Raw genomic sequence first — 16,653 nt, forward strand, 5'->3', positions numbered from 1 at the left:
CCCTGGGTAGACCGTAGTTGTGTTGTATGGATACCTGAGGTAATTCCATCCGAGTATGAGATTTTGTTAGACCTATCTAAGCCATGACTGATGGTGTCGAAACTGTGTCTATCATGTGGAGAAATGTGTAGAACCTCTGCAGAGTATATTAAATCTATTCGAATAGCCATGTCCTTGGAATGGAGAATCGCTGGGATGAGGTCTCAAATGATTAGATTCTTTTATGTGTAATGAAACTGCGTTAATCTAGTAAGTTGACCATTACAAACTCCAGGGAACTGGCGAGAAGGATTAATACTCTCCTAGGGCCCAAACTCCATTTTTACATATAACATCACTACTATCATATACACATCCTCCACCATCAACCACCTCCACATATAGACTCTGCCATCCACCGTCACCTTACCCCCAAAGTTAGGGCTTACTGAGTACTTTATGTACTCAACCCACTCTACTCTATGTTTTTAGGAGAGAAGCTACAGAAGCACATATGAGGATGGAACTATGGAAGATACACAAGGATAGGACAACAGGAATACACCCAACGACAAAGCCATACAACTATGCAAGGGAGCTATGCAAGGACTACTAAGATTAAGATATAGGATAGATCTTACAGATGAGGTTTACGTCCACACTCCAAGTTGCCCGTAGGAATGGAACCACAACGTCCTAGGACCGTTGTGTGAGACTCCTGATGTTTGTTAGACCAGTGGCCCAAGCTATGTAATATACGAACTATGTAATGTGTTTTCCCCTCTATTAATAAAAGTATGGTTTTTTGATATCAATCTTATTCGACCTGTGCGTATCAGCTACTGATCTAAGGACTGATACATGATGCACAGTGGAACCTAAAGTAGGGGCCCAATAGCTTTACTATGGATTATTTTTCAAGATGTTTCATCGTAGAGGTCCAGATGTCATAGAGAGGAGGAGGGAAGCCCTCATCGTAGTAGCAGCCGCCATTCCCATAGTCTTGGTCACTGTCGTGCTGATAGGTAATCGCCATCCCTTTGGTCGACGACGATAGCATGAAAAATGTCTCTAGGCTTCAAACAATTTTGAAAAAAAATCTTAGAGACCGACTGGAACACAGGAAACCAAAATGAAAATATTTAAAGCTAGTGAGATATATCTTGAAGCTTCCAAAAATTGAATTTTGCTCTAGCACAGTGGAAAAGATCTCCAAAAAATCTGATATTTTTTAAAACATTCTAATAATCGATGTCCCATTCCAATTTGAATACTGTCTATTATAAGAAGATGAGATGCAGCCAGTATGAGTGCATTCAATATTCATTTATGTTGCATTTATGCAGGTTGCATCTAGGGTTGGCAACGGGTACGGACCCGATGGGTACTGGCCACCCGTACCCGCACCCGCCAGATCAAAATCTTACCCGTCGGGTTACCCGTACCCGCAGGCGGGTAGAAAATTCATTCCATACCTGCACCCGACGGGTAATTCTTACCCGATGGGTAATTCTTACCCGACAATATACCCGAGTTCACACACCAAAATATAATAGCTTCCAGCAAAACAGAAATATGGGCTGGTGGAGTGGAGTGAGGATGAGGATTAGGGTTTGAGGGAGTTCTGGAATATATATACTCATATGCTTATATGGGCCAAATATGGGCTATATGCTTATATGGGCTAAAATTGCAGAGGTTGGATATTATTTATGCGGGTTTTTTTTACCCGCGGGTATGGGTAGTATACACCCACACCCACACCCGTACCCGCATACCCGATGGGTACAAAAATTCATCCAATAACGTACCCGCGGGTGCAAAATGTCTTCCATACCCGCCTCCTTATCGGGTAAAACCCGTCGGGTACTCGGGTTTTGGGTACCCGTTGCCATCTTGAGTTGCATCTCATATCTATGCTGTGGAAAGTTCTTAAAATGTGTTTAGACATGAATTAGAATATTGTGGTTGTTTATTAGATTTTTGGGTATATTTTCCTCATTTCCTAGAGCTGAATGTAATTTTTGGAAGACATTTTAATGAGAACTTAATATGGGGTGTTTGGGACTGCTTTACTCCACGTTTTTTTTTGCCAAACAGGTCTAGTTCCATGTAGCTCTGCTCCAAGAAAAATGGTGGAGATGTGAGAGCACCTAAAGGGGTGCTCCGCAAACTCCAGGTATTTTGTGGAGCTGGTCTACGGTGAAGTTTGTGGAGAAGAGTTCGTTGAGCAGTCGCAAATGCGCCCATATTATTTGGGTTTCTCACGTTCCAATCTATATCTAGGATTTTTCTCTGAATTTTTAGAGCCTTATCTAGTGTTTAAGAGATATTTTCATGGTTTTAACAACCTTATCTAGTGTTTAAGAGATTTATATATTTTTAAAGTAAAAAACATAAAACGTACTGCCTTTAAGAAATGCTTCGAACTAGGGCAAGAGGTAAAATGAATGGTTTCGTGGAACAAACGTGGAATTCGGACATAGTTTAGGGATATATAAAATGGACTTTTTTCCACTGAAAAAAAAGAGCCAAGTGCTGCCTTTCTTCTTCTCAGCGGTCCAATACGGCCCAGCAATACAAGGCTGGGTGCTGCTGGCTAGGGCACTCTTTAGAGCACACGGTGAGGACGAAACCCGCGCAGAGCAACCCGCTACGGTGAGGACGAGTGACCAGTTGGCCTGGTGCCCTGGTGGGCGTTGTTGGTTCCGATTCGGATCCAATCACAGCGGAGCGGCACCGGCGAGCGGCGACTCCGATTACGACTCTCGGCGGCGGCGCCGTTGCCAGGTACTCGACCGATTTTGTATTGTTTCTGTGATTGATTTTGACTCGGACTCCACAGCTCGCTCTATAAATTAAAATGTACTAATGATGACGCTGAAATCTGAATCCCACCGCATTCGCAGACACACCCGGGACACCGCCTATTCGCTACTGACGGATTGAGGCGCAAGCAGAGGGTACGTCCATCCAAATCTGTTGCCTTTTCCGTGATGGGCGGCACATTGGAGGGATCATCCTTCCCCTCATCTAAGCGGCGGCGCCAGGAACGATGATTACCCAAAGTTGAGTACGTTGAGGTCCTCTCAGCGGAAGAAGCACCTCTATCTGGCGTTGGATGACTGGAACGGCGGGTATAGCATCCACAAGCTTGACGCCGACTGACATCCTAGATCAAGATTCAGGAGGAGGAGAGGACGAGCTCCCCGAGTCGGCTTGCTCTTCAGATAGCGTCGCCGTCGCGCGGCCCCGTGGCCTTTGCCGCTGTGGGCACCATCATATTTGCCTCCACCAACCGGGGAAGGCGCGGCGACCGCGCACCGCCAACCTTGGTCTACAACACCAAGACTGCCGCCATCACGACCGGCCCGAGCGTTCCGGACTGGATCCATGACTTGGGCGATGCCATGGCTGTCGGCGAAACGCTGTATGCGCTAACAACTGTTCCCTTCCATATGTCATCCTCCTTGCAGGTGCAGGCTCTGTCGTGGGTGCCGCCGACAGTCATTCTGTACCGTCAGGCATAGGATCCAACCATGGAGTGGTGCTGGAAGACGGTGCCCTCGCCGCTGCCGCCCCCGTTCAATGGAATAGACATAATCGCCTACGCGGTGCACCCGGATGGGCGCACCATCTTCATATCCACAGGCATCACGCATCAGTACCCACACCTTGGACACCAGCAACGGTATGTGGAAGGAGCTTGGCGATTGGGTATTGCCCTTCAGAGGCCAAGCCTTCTTTGACAGCGGTCTGGTGGACGCATTGGGCTGGGCTTCATCGCCAATACGACGGATGGGTTTGCTGCTGCCCAGCCACCTCCCTCAGCGCTAGCACCACACGGCAGCCGGAGTGCACGATGCTCATGGAGAATCTGGTTCAGCGAAACGAGGAGGACCCGAAGAACTGGCACTGTTTGAGAGGTAAGGTCACTTCTCTTACCTACATGGGCGACAGCAGATTCGCCTTCTTTGAGAATGTCCTGTGCAGTGACGATTTCAATGACGGTTCTGTGATCCATATCACTTTGTTTGGCCTCAAGTATAATCACAAAGGACAGCTAAAGACCAAAGCTCACCGTGCCACTAGATCATATGCAGTCTCCAAGAATACCCCCATGTTCTCTCATGCAGCATTTTGGATGTAATTGGGGCTTACACTGTTCGTTTGTTCTCTTCCAGAACGCTTGTTTGAGTAATATTTATTCATAAATTAAATGTAAATAAATGAAGCAGGCCCCGTTTAGATCCTTGGAATTGAATTCGTTTTTAATAATAAGAATTTAGACACATATTAATTAAGCTAATATTGAGCAAATAAGGATCCTAACGGCCACTTAGGTAATTCAAAGCGAATCTCACATGCAAAACGATTGGAGACACAACTCAGTGGACTTATTTGCTCGGTTGACTTCTGTTTGGCACTTCTACACGTGCTCTAATTATCCATTTAGTATAACAATGTTAGACTTGGGTATTTGGGCATCTCGCTGGATTTTATTCGTAGCAGCTATTTGCAGACTGCATATATCTTATATGCATATAGACTGATAATTTCTTTTTTGTTCACTAAGTTTCAAGAGACATTGATTCTCCTTACGCTTGGCAAATCATAGTAAGACTGCATAGTCAATCCATCGATTGGTGCTGTGTTGAGGTCGCTGGCCCATACCATATCCATATTGGTGTTCGTTTTGTGCTACACCCAAGTTCTATTCCTCCAGTATGACAGGCACCTTCAAGAAATTAGGCCTCCCCCGGAAAACTTGGACCATGGGCTAACTTTGTGGTGATATTGGCTATTGGGGATCTTTTAGGTTCACACACTTTTCCCTGGAGAATCATTGATGATGAGCTCAATAATTTCCATTCCATTTTTTTGCAATTACATTCGCAATGGATCTTCGATAGCTTTCTGGTTTGATCACTGTGCTGGCTCCAGTTAGGGACCGCTAGCCACGTCTCATCATGCCCACATATTCATATGCCGCTTGACACTTTCAGGTAGGAGTAAAGCTGTTTGTCCTTGGTAGATTGTCACTTCCTCTTTATCTGATAGATGATAGATTACTATCAACGAACTAATGACTTTCAAAATTTACATTATCCCACAAGGGCTACATTCTGCAATTTCATCCCTATACTCATGCAACCAAGTCTGTCTATCGATAACTTACACAACTTGCTGTTTCATCTGGTTATGAAAGCGAGCTAATTGTTCTCGTTATCTTTTCTACAACCTGATCCATGACATGTACCACTGCACACGTAGCCTTGCAAGTGGCTCGAATGGGTGGATCCGGAGCTGCCAGAATGGCCAAGAAGGATCCCAAAGGATGTGGAAAACAAAGGCCAATACGTTGTGAAGATGACTCACACTTGCGAGGTGGAACGATAGATGAGGGAGGAGCAAGAGCGTTGCGTGAGGATGGACCAAATCCGTTTGAAGGACAAGGAGGATGTGCTTGCTAGGAGGCGAGAGCAGTTAAGTTTGTGTGAAGCAGTCATCAAACGTAAGAAAAAAGAGCGTGAAGCTCGTGAGGCAGCTCTCAAGAACAAGAAGGATGCAGTGGAACCATCTTCAGGGTGCGATAGAAAGGGGAAACAACAACGCTACACCTAGAAGAAAAATGTAATCGACCCAGCAAGTTATATTTCCTAAGGCATGTTAGGACGAGTGGTGGAGCTATGAACATTAGAAGTATAGAGTTCCACACATGCCATTGCAAGTTGTGCTCTATTTATTTTCTCTAAGGCATGTTAGGATTACTGGTGGGACTATTTAGCTTCAAGTACCTAGAGTTCCACACATGCTATATATTGTTCCATGTACTATCCATGTAGCTCCGGGCTAACCAAACATGTGTGTTGCTTCAAATGTTTCCAAGTGTTCCTATCAAGTGTATGCACCTTTTTCATGTTACTGCTTTCAACAAAGTAGAACTTTAGTTTCCGTACAACGTTCTTGTGTTTCATCTTTAATCAAAATTGTGGATTAGGATGTGGTGCTACAAATTTTACTTTCAGGACCAACACACTCGGTGCCAAGGCCTTTGGCACCGAGCTTGGCGCCACAGCACACGGCGCCGACCTCCGAGCCAAGGTCTATGGTGCCAAGCTCGGAGCCATGGATCTCAGTGCTGACCTCGTCGATGAGGCGGCGCGATATCATTGCCACGCTAGCAGCCACGCTGAAATGGGCCTAGGACCTTGGCGCCAAAGCCTACGCTGCGGAGACGTGTTAGTTCGGTGCCAGTGGTCACGGCGCCGAGCACAGGGTTCATGAGACAAAAGGAAACTTCCAGGGTCTATTTGTGAATATTTTTCAAAAAAGGGCGAAAAAATAAAAAATTATGTCTAGTAGCAGCAAAGCATTGCTAAAGTGCCATAGCCACACTCTGACATACCTCTCTAGTACCTCTTCAGGGCTCCTATGTGGGCAGGCATTGAAGTTGGTTGTGATCCAACCAGCCGGAACTCCCGTGGTTCTCTGCAATTTCAACGACATGGAAGTATTAGCCATTTATTTAGTGGTGCACCTAACAGGCTGATTACCTAAACAGTTATTAAGTTACTTACTTGGACCTCACCATGTCAGCAGCGTCTAGGGGCCTGATACCCACCACCTGCTCCACCATGTTCTTTCAATCGTCGTGGTCGAAGATCCTCGTGACCGTGGCCCCCTCCAAAGGAAGCCCCAAAGGAACTAAAAGGGCCATGTCCTGTAGCGCGGATAGTCATCTCACCATAGGGGAGGTGGAAACCGTGGGTCTCTTGATACTATCTATCGATCGCAGTGGTGATAAGAGGACCATCCATGTCAGGTAGGCCATCATTGACAACATGGGCTAGCTCGAGAATGCCGGCAGGTCGTATATATGACATGTACCTCTCGTCCCACCGGTGTGGAGTGCGGTCCCGGGGCCTCAAGGGGCCCAACTGTGGGTGTAGATACACATCTATCAGCAAGTGGGCCCAATGCTTGCTGTCTTAAAACAACTCAAGCAGTGGGTATACCTGGGCGTGCCATCCTATATGACGAAAACAAAAAAACAGTAGAACAATTAGAGTAATAAACAATAATAAAGGAACCATGAATATGAAAAAAAAATAACTGCAAAGCTTAATTTACTAGCTGGAAAACACACATACACTCTGCAGTGCTGCCTAACTTATTCTGTGAAGGAGATATATTGCACTTGTATCCTGATCGAATGTGTTTCATGATATGGAATCATGGACATTACGCTAAAGTAAATTATTGAGGTTACTATATTACTGTGAGACCATTTCCTTGTCCATGAACTATATAACTGTACACACAATAAGGTTTTAATTAAAATATACTATTCAATAATTTGTGGATCATCTTTCTCCAATACAAGCCCAACAAGGAGCCCACAAACATCTAGGGTTTTCACCCCTCTACTATAAATACCCTTCCTTCAATAGAATATTCATACATATTCCCCATTCCCCATTTTCTTCTTCTACTCCCCATATCTTTTCTGTTGGAAGAAATAGATCTACAAGATAAAGGTGGAATTTCAATCCACAGGGAAACACCATAGGTGAGAACTCATACATCCAAGATGCATCAGCTTGACTTTCCAATTGCTCACATTGTCCCATCTTGTATCTAGTTCAGGGCAACAACTAGATCAGTTTTCTTGAAATACATTCTATTTTGTTTCTGTTGGCAATAATCGATCTGCACAAAAGTTTATCTCCATCACCAACCATGCTTAAGGGCATAATATTTGGATGTTTTCTTGATCTAAGCAGACCTAAGCTAGATTCTTTGAATGTCACAAGTGTTTGACCACTATCACTAGGTCATTCTGGATGGCCTTATCTTGAGGCTTATGTTTCAGAAGGATGGCTGGGGACGACATTGGGCTGTGTATGGAGGTAATCATGTTAGGGAAGTGATGGCTGGAGGGGTCGAAGTGGGGGGCGACTAGCAGAAGCATGTGGAAGCAAGGTAAGGTAACTACCAAGCAGATAATTGTGTGTGTGGCCCATCAGAGTTGGATTCAAAGAAAAGCCAAGGCTGGAGGGGGTTACAATCATTGATTATGTTTACACGTATGGGTTGTACAAACTTTACGCATCACTTTCATTCTTGCTACTTTTTCTTACAAATAGAATTCTGGATTTTGAACTTAAATACTTCATTATTATTTCATTACATATGAGAATGTGTCTCATACATATTCCCACAGTGACTGCGTCATCCACTCGTCCTGCAGCATGGGCAAGCCAGCTCACTTCCTCGTCCAGCTACTCACCCATCCAAACCATAGTAGCGCCAGTCATGGCTTTCCTTGCATACCAACTTCACCTAGTCGATGTCAGTTGATGATACTATGGCAAGCAACCCGTCCTCCCTGCCCCCGGTGCTGGCGTTGACGACGTCCATGGCGGGTGTGCACGAGTCACCCGGACACCTCTTCGTACATGTGATTTCTGGTTCGATCTCTTCGTTTCTCTCGATTTTATGTGACGATTTTCTGTTTCTGCACGATGCCACATCAGGTTGGAGTCAGGAGGAGAGGAACTAGGCGAATCTAGTCTAGGACACTATCAGTGAGATCAGGTGAGAAGCTGCTCGCCATCGATGCGACGGAGTACATCTGCCTAAGAGCGGTTTGCAAGCCATGGGGAAGCTCCACTGCTAATCGTCCAACCAGGGAACCAGTGTTTCTTTCCCACGGAACTAGGTGATGCTTCACAAGCATGAGGACTGACGACGATGAGGCGCCTGCAGACCTAGTGGCGCCCTGTTGCCACCGCTTCGTTGGATCGAGCTGACGTCATTTGAGGAGTATGACAATTTCCTCGCCGACACTGAGGGGCTCTTGCTTTTCTACTGTGAGCGCAATCTCACCGCCCAGGCATAGGAATGTGATTCTATGCGCCAAGCCTGGTGATGGCCACTAGCGAACCGTCGATGCTAGCGTTGTGGAGGTGGAGGACTGTGGCATGCATCATGAGGAGAAACCAGATCTGTTGGGAGTTGGTGTGGTGGGAGAGGGAGTGGGAGTGTCACCGGGACTTGTAGTGGGAGACCGGGCAGTGTTGAGTAGAAGACAATGAGATCGAAAATTAAATAGACTGAAGTAAATATAGATGACCATGCATCTTTAGTCTCATTTGAAAAATCAAATTAGAGACAATGAAATATTTTCCCCGAACTAATTAGAGACAACGAGACTGAAATGAATGAGGCCCAAGAAAATATAGAAGACAATGCAGCTTTGATCTCATGAAAAGGAAAAAAAAAAGAAAATATAGAAAACAACAAGGTTCGACAGCTGGCTCTAAGACAGTTCTTCAAACTCATTATATATTTAGAAGACAATGAGACTGAAGAAAATAAAATTGGAGTGCTCTTTCGATACCCATAAAATTTAAAATTCTGCTTCTAAATGATATATTTGTAGAATGATTAAGTTTCAAATGCTCTGCATTTATAAAATATATCATGTGCTTACCAGCTATCTAATTTCTTTCAATCTCTGCAGTGTTGAGTCCATCCAGTTTCGTTTGTTGCGTGCCCCAAACTGACGGAAGGATTCTCTACAAGACACATCATTTTAATGGAGCAACAAGCTGATTATGCTACTACTGCCGTCCCTACTTCATTTACCCCTACAGTTACGTTACCATGCCATCAAGCCTTTTTCCATTCATGTTCCAGACTCGGTTGATCTCAGAGGAGATAGAAAAATTATTGTTTGCGCCCTTGCTGCTCCTGGCAATCTGACAGTTGTGAAGCCTAATACACAATTATAGAGCCTAATACTATTAGAGGAAAGATTCATCATGAGGAGCCAGTTCAAATAAAAATTAGAAAGGGAATCTCCAGGATCATGAATTAGGTCAGCTGAAGCAGTAATCAATGGAAACAACGTGCAAAAAATGAAAGTGAGCAGCCATCCCCTAGGTAATGTGTGTGTGTGGGGGGGGGGGGGGGGGGTGTTTGAATGTCCTATTAGTGTTGTTCTAGGGATTTGCATTACTTCTATTACAAATGTGTGTTCCAGGGATTTGCCACTGGGTTGGAAGGGGATGATCTTCTGGTAGCAAGGTCTGTGCGCCCTAGTCGGGCAGCTGCTGCTGCCAGAATGGAAATGGTCAACACAAGCATACTTGGGCGGTCCACTCAAGGGGCTGCTGCATTTGCAATTGAAGCAGGAGCTCCTAGGGCTCCGCTTTGTGAAGGCGATACAAATTAGGCAGCAACACAACATTGTGATGCCTGGATCAGCAAACCACAGACAAGGGGCAGCTAGGACAGATGTGGATAGTCTGGTCTGGACAATCCAGTTCCTGCAATGACAACTGTCAGGCAGACGATTGTAGAGATAGTCACGATAATAATTTATATCAGATGATCTTTCTTGCCTAGCATTTGTTGCGTAGAAGTGTGGCATCTTTCAGTGTCTTCCTCTTTATATGTTCATGGTTTGGCATCCTTCTCCAGTGTCGCTAGCCTGGGTTGTGCGTGCCCGGCCACGCCGCCCTCCAGGGGGTCCACGAGGATGGTCAAAGACGGCTCAACTCAGCCGTGACGCAGGGTGGAGGAGCTCCGGTCGCTGCAGTCCAAATAAAGTTGACACGAAAGCCACTTTTCCACACTGGTAGGCAGGTCTTGAAGTTGGTTGTGATCCAACTAGCGGGAACTCCAGTGATTTTCTGCAATTTCAACGACTTGGAAGTACTAACCATTTATTTAGTGGTGCACCTAACATGCTGATTACCAAATAGTTACGAAGTTAGTTACATGGACCTCACCGCGTCACCGGTGTCTAGGGGCCTAACACTCAATGCCTACTCCACCGTGTTCTACCGACCATCATGGTCCAAGATCCTCGTGACTGTGCCCCCTCCAAAGGAAGCCCCAAAGAAAAGGGTCATGTCCTATAGCGTGATAGTCATCTCGCCACCGGGGTGGTGGAAGCTTGGGTCTAAGGACACTATCTATCGAGCGCAGTGGTGATAAGAGGCCCATCCATGTCATGTAGGCCATCGTTGGCAAACTGGGCTAGCTTGAGAAAAATGGCAGGTCGTATGTACATCCCGCCGTATGTACGGCACGTACCTCTCGACCCACCAGTGTGGAATTTGGAGTGTGGGCCCGAAGCCTCAAGGGGCCCAAACTGTGGTTGTAGATCCACATCTGTCAGCAAGTGGGCCCAATGCTTGTTGTCTTAGAACCACACAAGCAGTGGGTACCTAGGGTGCGCCAGTACTACATGAGAAAAACAAAAAAACAGTAGAACAATTAGAGTAATAAACAATAGTAAATGAACCATGAATATGTGAAAAAACAATTAACTACAAAGCTTCTTTTACTGGCTAGAAAGCACACATACAATCAGCAATACTGCCAAACTTATTTTGTGAGCGAGATATATTGCACTTCTATCCTTATCCAATGTGTATCATGATTTGGAATTGTGGACATTACACCAAACTAAATTATTAGCTCACTATATTACTGTAAGACCATTTCCTTTTTCCCTGAACTATATAACTGTACACACAAGAAGGTTTTAATTAAAATATACTCTTCAATATTTTGTTGATCATCCTTCTACAATACATGCCCAACAAGAGCCCACACATGTCTAGGTTTCCACCCCCCTCCTACAATAAATACCCCTCCTTCCATAGATTATACACACCTTTTCCCCATTCCCCATTTTCTTCTTCTACTCCTGATATCCTTTTTGGTGGAAGAAATAGAACTACAAGGATCAAGGTGGAATTTCAATCCGGAGGGAAACACCATAGGTGAGAACTCGTACATCGATGATGCATCAGCTTGACTTCCCAATTGCTCATATGTCCCATCTTGAAATAGTTTCTGTTTTGTTTCTTCTGGCAATAATCAATCTACACAAAAGTTTATCTCCGTCACCAACCATGTTTAAGGGCATTATTTTGTTGTATTATTGATCTAAGCAGACCTAGATTCTTCGAATGTCACAAGTGTTTGACCTTATCACTAGGGCATTTCGGATGGCTTATCTTGAGGCTTATGTTTTTAGAAGGATGTGGCTGGGGATGGCATTAGGCTGAGCATGGAGGTAATCACCTTGTTAGAGAAGTGATGGCTGGTGGGGTTGAAGTGGGGGCGACTAGCAAAACTTGTGGAGGCAAGGTATGGTTGTCAGCAGCCACAGTTGAGAACCAGCAGAGAAATTGTGTGTGTGGCTCACCGGAATTAGATTCAGAGAAAAGGCAGGGGTAGAGGGGGTTACAACCATACATTCTGTTTACATGTATGGGTTGTACAATACTTTATGCATCACTTTCATTCATGCTACTTTTTCTCACAATTAAATTTCTTAATTTTAAACTTAAATACTTCAGTATTATTTGATTACATACGAGAATGTGTCTCATACATATTGCCACAGCGCCTGTGTGGTCCACTCATCCTGCAGCTTGGGCAATCCAGCTCCCTTCCTCGTCCACCTACTGTCACACCCAATTTTAAGGATAAAATTGAATGCACAAAACTCGTGTGTGCCCAGGAATCAATCACACACACAAGCTGACAAATTACATATAGTATCATCACGGTGTCTCATACATCAGAGTTATAATAAAACTTAGTCTTATACATCATAGCAGGAAAAATAAAAAGATAATAAAACTCTCATGGCCATCGTCACAGGGAAGGTCAACTGGTTGACCACAAGCCTAATAATCCTCCGGGAAATCCTCATACCCGTTGTCATCTGTTACCCATCCGGGATTTTTATTCCAAGTAAGGAAAATAAACAAGTGTAAGTACATTCCGTACTTAGCAAGCTAACATGGGGTTATGAAGCTCAAAAAGGTTAGACTCTGGTTTACTGCAGTTAGCATTTTTAATAGGTCAAGCTTTTATTCTCAATTATTATCAAGTTATGCTCAAGCTCCCATTTAATTCCCATAAGAACATATATCGGGGTCAAGTGTACCATATATCATCATTGAACAACTTTAAATGATCATCAACAAGTAACCAGTTATTCTGTGAGTTTTCCGGGCCGCTCGTAACTGTGAGCACGGCTGTTATAACAGTCTGTTACCCTCTGCAGAGGTGGTGCACATTCACCGCGAGTCGTGATCCCCATATGCCCGGGTTAATTACTCCCATTGTCACTACCAAGGTGAGCGGGCAGGGTACACTATGAAGCCATTTCATAGGTTTCCCTAACAAGTTAGGGCCGCTAGGTTTCCTTGGCAGGCAGATGTAGGAACCCCCCTTTCCTATGGCACATATCCATCGCGGCTATACTCATAGGAACAGAGGCAGCCCTATACCCAAAGTGGCAAGCCCCATTTGCGCCAAAAAGGTAACCTCTAACTAGCTAGGAAAGATCCTATTACTGAGCTAAAGTCAGAGCCATATGACTCTCCCGGTTGCACTGTCAGTCCCAGCTTTTGCCGACAGATAAGTCCTTATGGAGGGCTGGGAGCAACATGAACAAAGGTCATTTGCACTTTCGCCCTATGGAACAGTTGTTATAAATCATGTTACTCACTTTGTTCCATAGTATCATTCATCAACATGTATATCAAGTTCAGTTAGAGCACTAGCAATCTACCCATATGCATTTAACCCATAGGGAGACAAGGAACAGGATAAACAATCACTAGGATGTCCTTACGGGTATCAAAATTAGACACATGCAAATGAGTAATTGATTAAAGTGAAATAGGACATCAAGGAAGGCCCATGTTATACTTGCCTTGGTTCACAAACTCGTGCTGGTCCTGCTGGTCATCGAAGAGTTCTTGGTCTCCCACGTTTTCCTCACCGTCTGAACGCGACCAACACAGCAACATACAACATTCCAAAAGCATTCATGCAAAGCAAACATTCCTATCATTAGAACAGTACACCAACAGTATTGAAATCAAGATAAACTGTTTGTAAAACTAATCTACGTCTCGCTACGATCACGTCAACGCGAAGTTCACGAAAAACGGAGCTAAAATGCGAAAGTTATGATTTAAACGGGTTTTCCTATAGCCATATATTTAATTAAATCTAATCATGAAATTAAAAAGTTCCAAACTTGACTAACAGTAGCTCCAACATGTAGCTTATGAAATTACGAAGCTAACGCGATTTGAATGGATCAATTCGGAGCTAAAACGACAATTTTATAAGCGAAACAGTTCAAATGGCATTTCTGTAAATACTGAAAAACGTATTTCTGACTTAAGCCATGGAGTTTACGCTTTCCAATGGGATTGCGCATTCGGGGAAATACGCTTTGGGCTGCGGGTTAGGACTTAGAAAAGTCCAGGGACTCTTTTGCAAAACAGCCACGCGAAGGGGTAACTTCTAATCCTGGCCGTTGATCTCGCGATGGGCGGTTAGGATCGGCCTGGGGAGGGAAGGCCGGCTGGAACAGTGTCACCGGCGGCCAGGCGCCATGGCCGGCGGCGTGAAGGACTCGGTCGCGCGGGGTTAGGGGCTAGGGTTCATCAAACAGACATCCGAGGGCACCGGTGAGCGCGGGGGAAGAAGGGGGGTCGTGGCCATGCTGTTTCGGCGGCCGGGAACGACGGCTAGCGCGGTGGCCGCCATGGCCGGCGACCACGGCTCGCGGAGCTCACGGCCAAGGCTCGAGAAGCCAAGAAACGAGAAATAAGCTGCTCGGGGAGAGAGAGGGAAGAACGGCGAGGCTCACCGCGGTGAAAACTGAAGCGGAGATGGCTCAGTGACGGTGGTTCGCGCGGAGGTCCCGAGCTCGACGATTGCGGATCCTGGTGACCACGGCTGCGGTGGTTGCGGCCTTCCTTGGTGCTTGGCAAGCGCGAAAACGAGAGCGGGGGGCAGCCGGGTGCGCGCGAGGGGGTCTGGCTGCTATTTGAAGCGGCCGAGGCACCAGGGGGGGCGCTCCCACGACGCCGTTCGTGGGCGACGGTTCCGGCTTCGCGACTTGACCGGCGCAGGGCGAGCGGGAGGTTGGGGGCGGCGCCGACAGGTGGGGCCAGGCGGTCAGCGGCTGGGCGCGGGCATAGGCGCGCGGCAACGGTTGGCGCCCGAGTGGGCCGGCGGGGCTAGCTGGGCCGAGCGGCCGAGGCGCGCGGCTGGGCTGGCGCGGCTGCTGGGCTGCGGGGAAAAAGGGGAGAGGGGCCAGCGGGCCGAATGCAAGGAAGGAGGGAGAGAAGAAAAAAGAGTTCTTTTCTTTTTTTTTCCAATGATTTTTCCAAATTTCATTTTCAATTAGATTTTGAAATCATTTGGAATTTGAATCAAAACCATTCATCACAAAAATAAATATGTAGCAGCATGTATGCATCACTTGTAGCTAATCTTAATCTTATATTTGATTTTAGTTTTATAAAAATTATTTGTTTCCTATATTTCAATGCTCACCAAGATTGTTTAAATAAATCAATTTGGCTATTTCTAAAAAAATGCAAATTTAGGGTGTTACAATTCTACCCCCCTTAAGATGAATCTCAGTCCTCGAGATTCGGGTGATTGCTTACTCAAACAGTTGGGGATAAGTCTTTCTCAGATCCTCTTCTCTTTCCCAAGTAGCCTCATCCTCTGTATAACTGATTCCACTGCACCTTGCACATCTTTACTGTTCGGCTTCTCGTAACTCTTTCGGCAGTTTCCAAGATCTTTATCGGATACTCTTCATAAGTAAGATCTTCCTTGACAGCAAGTTCTTCCAAAGGAATTTGTTCTTCTGGTACCCTCAGACACTTTTTCAATTGGGAAACATGAAATACGTCATGCACACCAGACAAAGCTCTCAGGCATTTCCAACTGATAAGCTACTTCTCCACGTCTCTCTAGGATCTTAAAAGGTCCTATATACCTTGGTGCTAACTTTCCCTTCATATTGAATCTTCTCACACTTCTCATTGGTGACACTTTCAAGTACACATAATCACCAATCTCGAAAGTCAGCTCTCTTCTACGGGTATCAGCGTGAACTCTTCTGTCGGGACTGAGCTACTCTCAAATTGTCTCTAATCATTCTCACTTGTTCTTCCACGTTTCTAAGGACATCGGGACCAAACACTTGAGTTTCTCCAGTCTGATTCCAGAACAAAGGCGTTCTACACTTACGTCCATACAACGCCTCGAAAGGTGCCATCTTGAGGCTCTTTTGATAACTGTTGTTGTATGAGAACTCTGCGTAAGGCAGACTCTTATCCCAACTATCACCATACTGAAGTGCACAGGCTCTCAACATATCTTCCAAAATCTGGTTGATCCTTTCAGTCTGTCCATCAGTTTGCGGGTGGTAAGCAGAACTGAAATTCAACTTTGTCCCCAAGGATCTATGCACTTTATGCCAGAATTGCGATGTAAATTGGGTGCCTCTATCCGACACAATTTTCTTGGGAACACCATGTAAGCACACTATTCTTTCCATGTACAACTCTGCTAATCTTGCACCATTATAGGTAGTCTTGACTGGTAAAAAGTGAGCAACTTTAGGTGAGTCGATCCACTATTACCCATATTGAATCATAACCTCTTTGAGTGCGGGGCAATCCTACAATAAAATCCATACCAACTTCTTCCCATTTCCATTCAGGAATCTTCATTGGTTGTAGTAACCCTGCAGGTCTTTGATGCTCAGCTTTCACTCTTTGACAAGTGTCACACAAAGCCACATATTCTGCCACA

General features: G+C 45.3%; 1 pseudogene; it reads left to right on the forward strand.

Moving 5' to 3' along the window:
* The first annotated feature begins 2,975 nt into the window (after window positions 1–2,975).
* Window positions 2,976–9,600, forward strand: LOC136488171 (uncharacterized; annotated as a pseudogene).
* The last annotated feature ends 7,053 nt before the right edge of the window (window positions 9,601–16,653 follow it).

Source organism: Miscanthus floridulus, chromosome 10 (assembly GCF_019320115.1).
Source record: "Miscanthus floridulus cultivar M001 chromosome 10, ASM1932011v1, whole genome shotgun sequence".
Lineage (NCBI taxonomy): Eukaryota > Viridiplantae > Streptophyta > Magnoliopsida > Poales > Poaceae > Miscanthus > Miscanthus floridulus.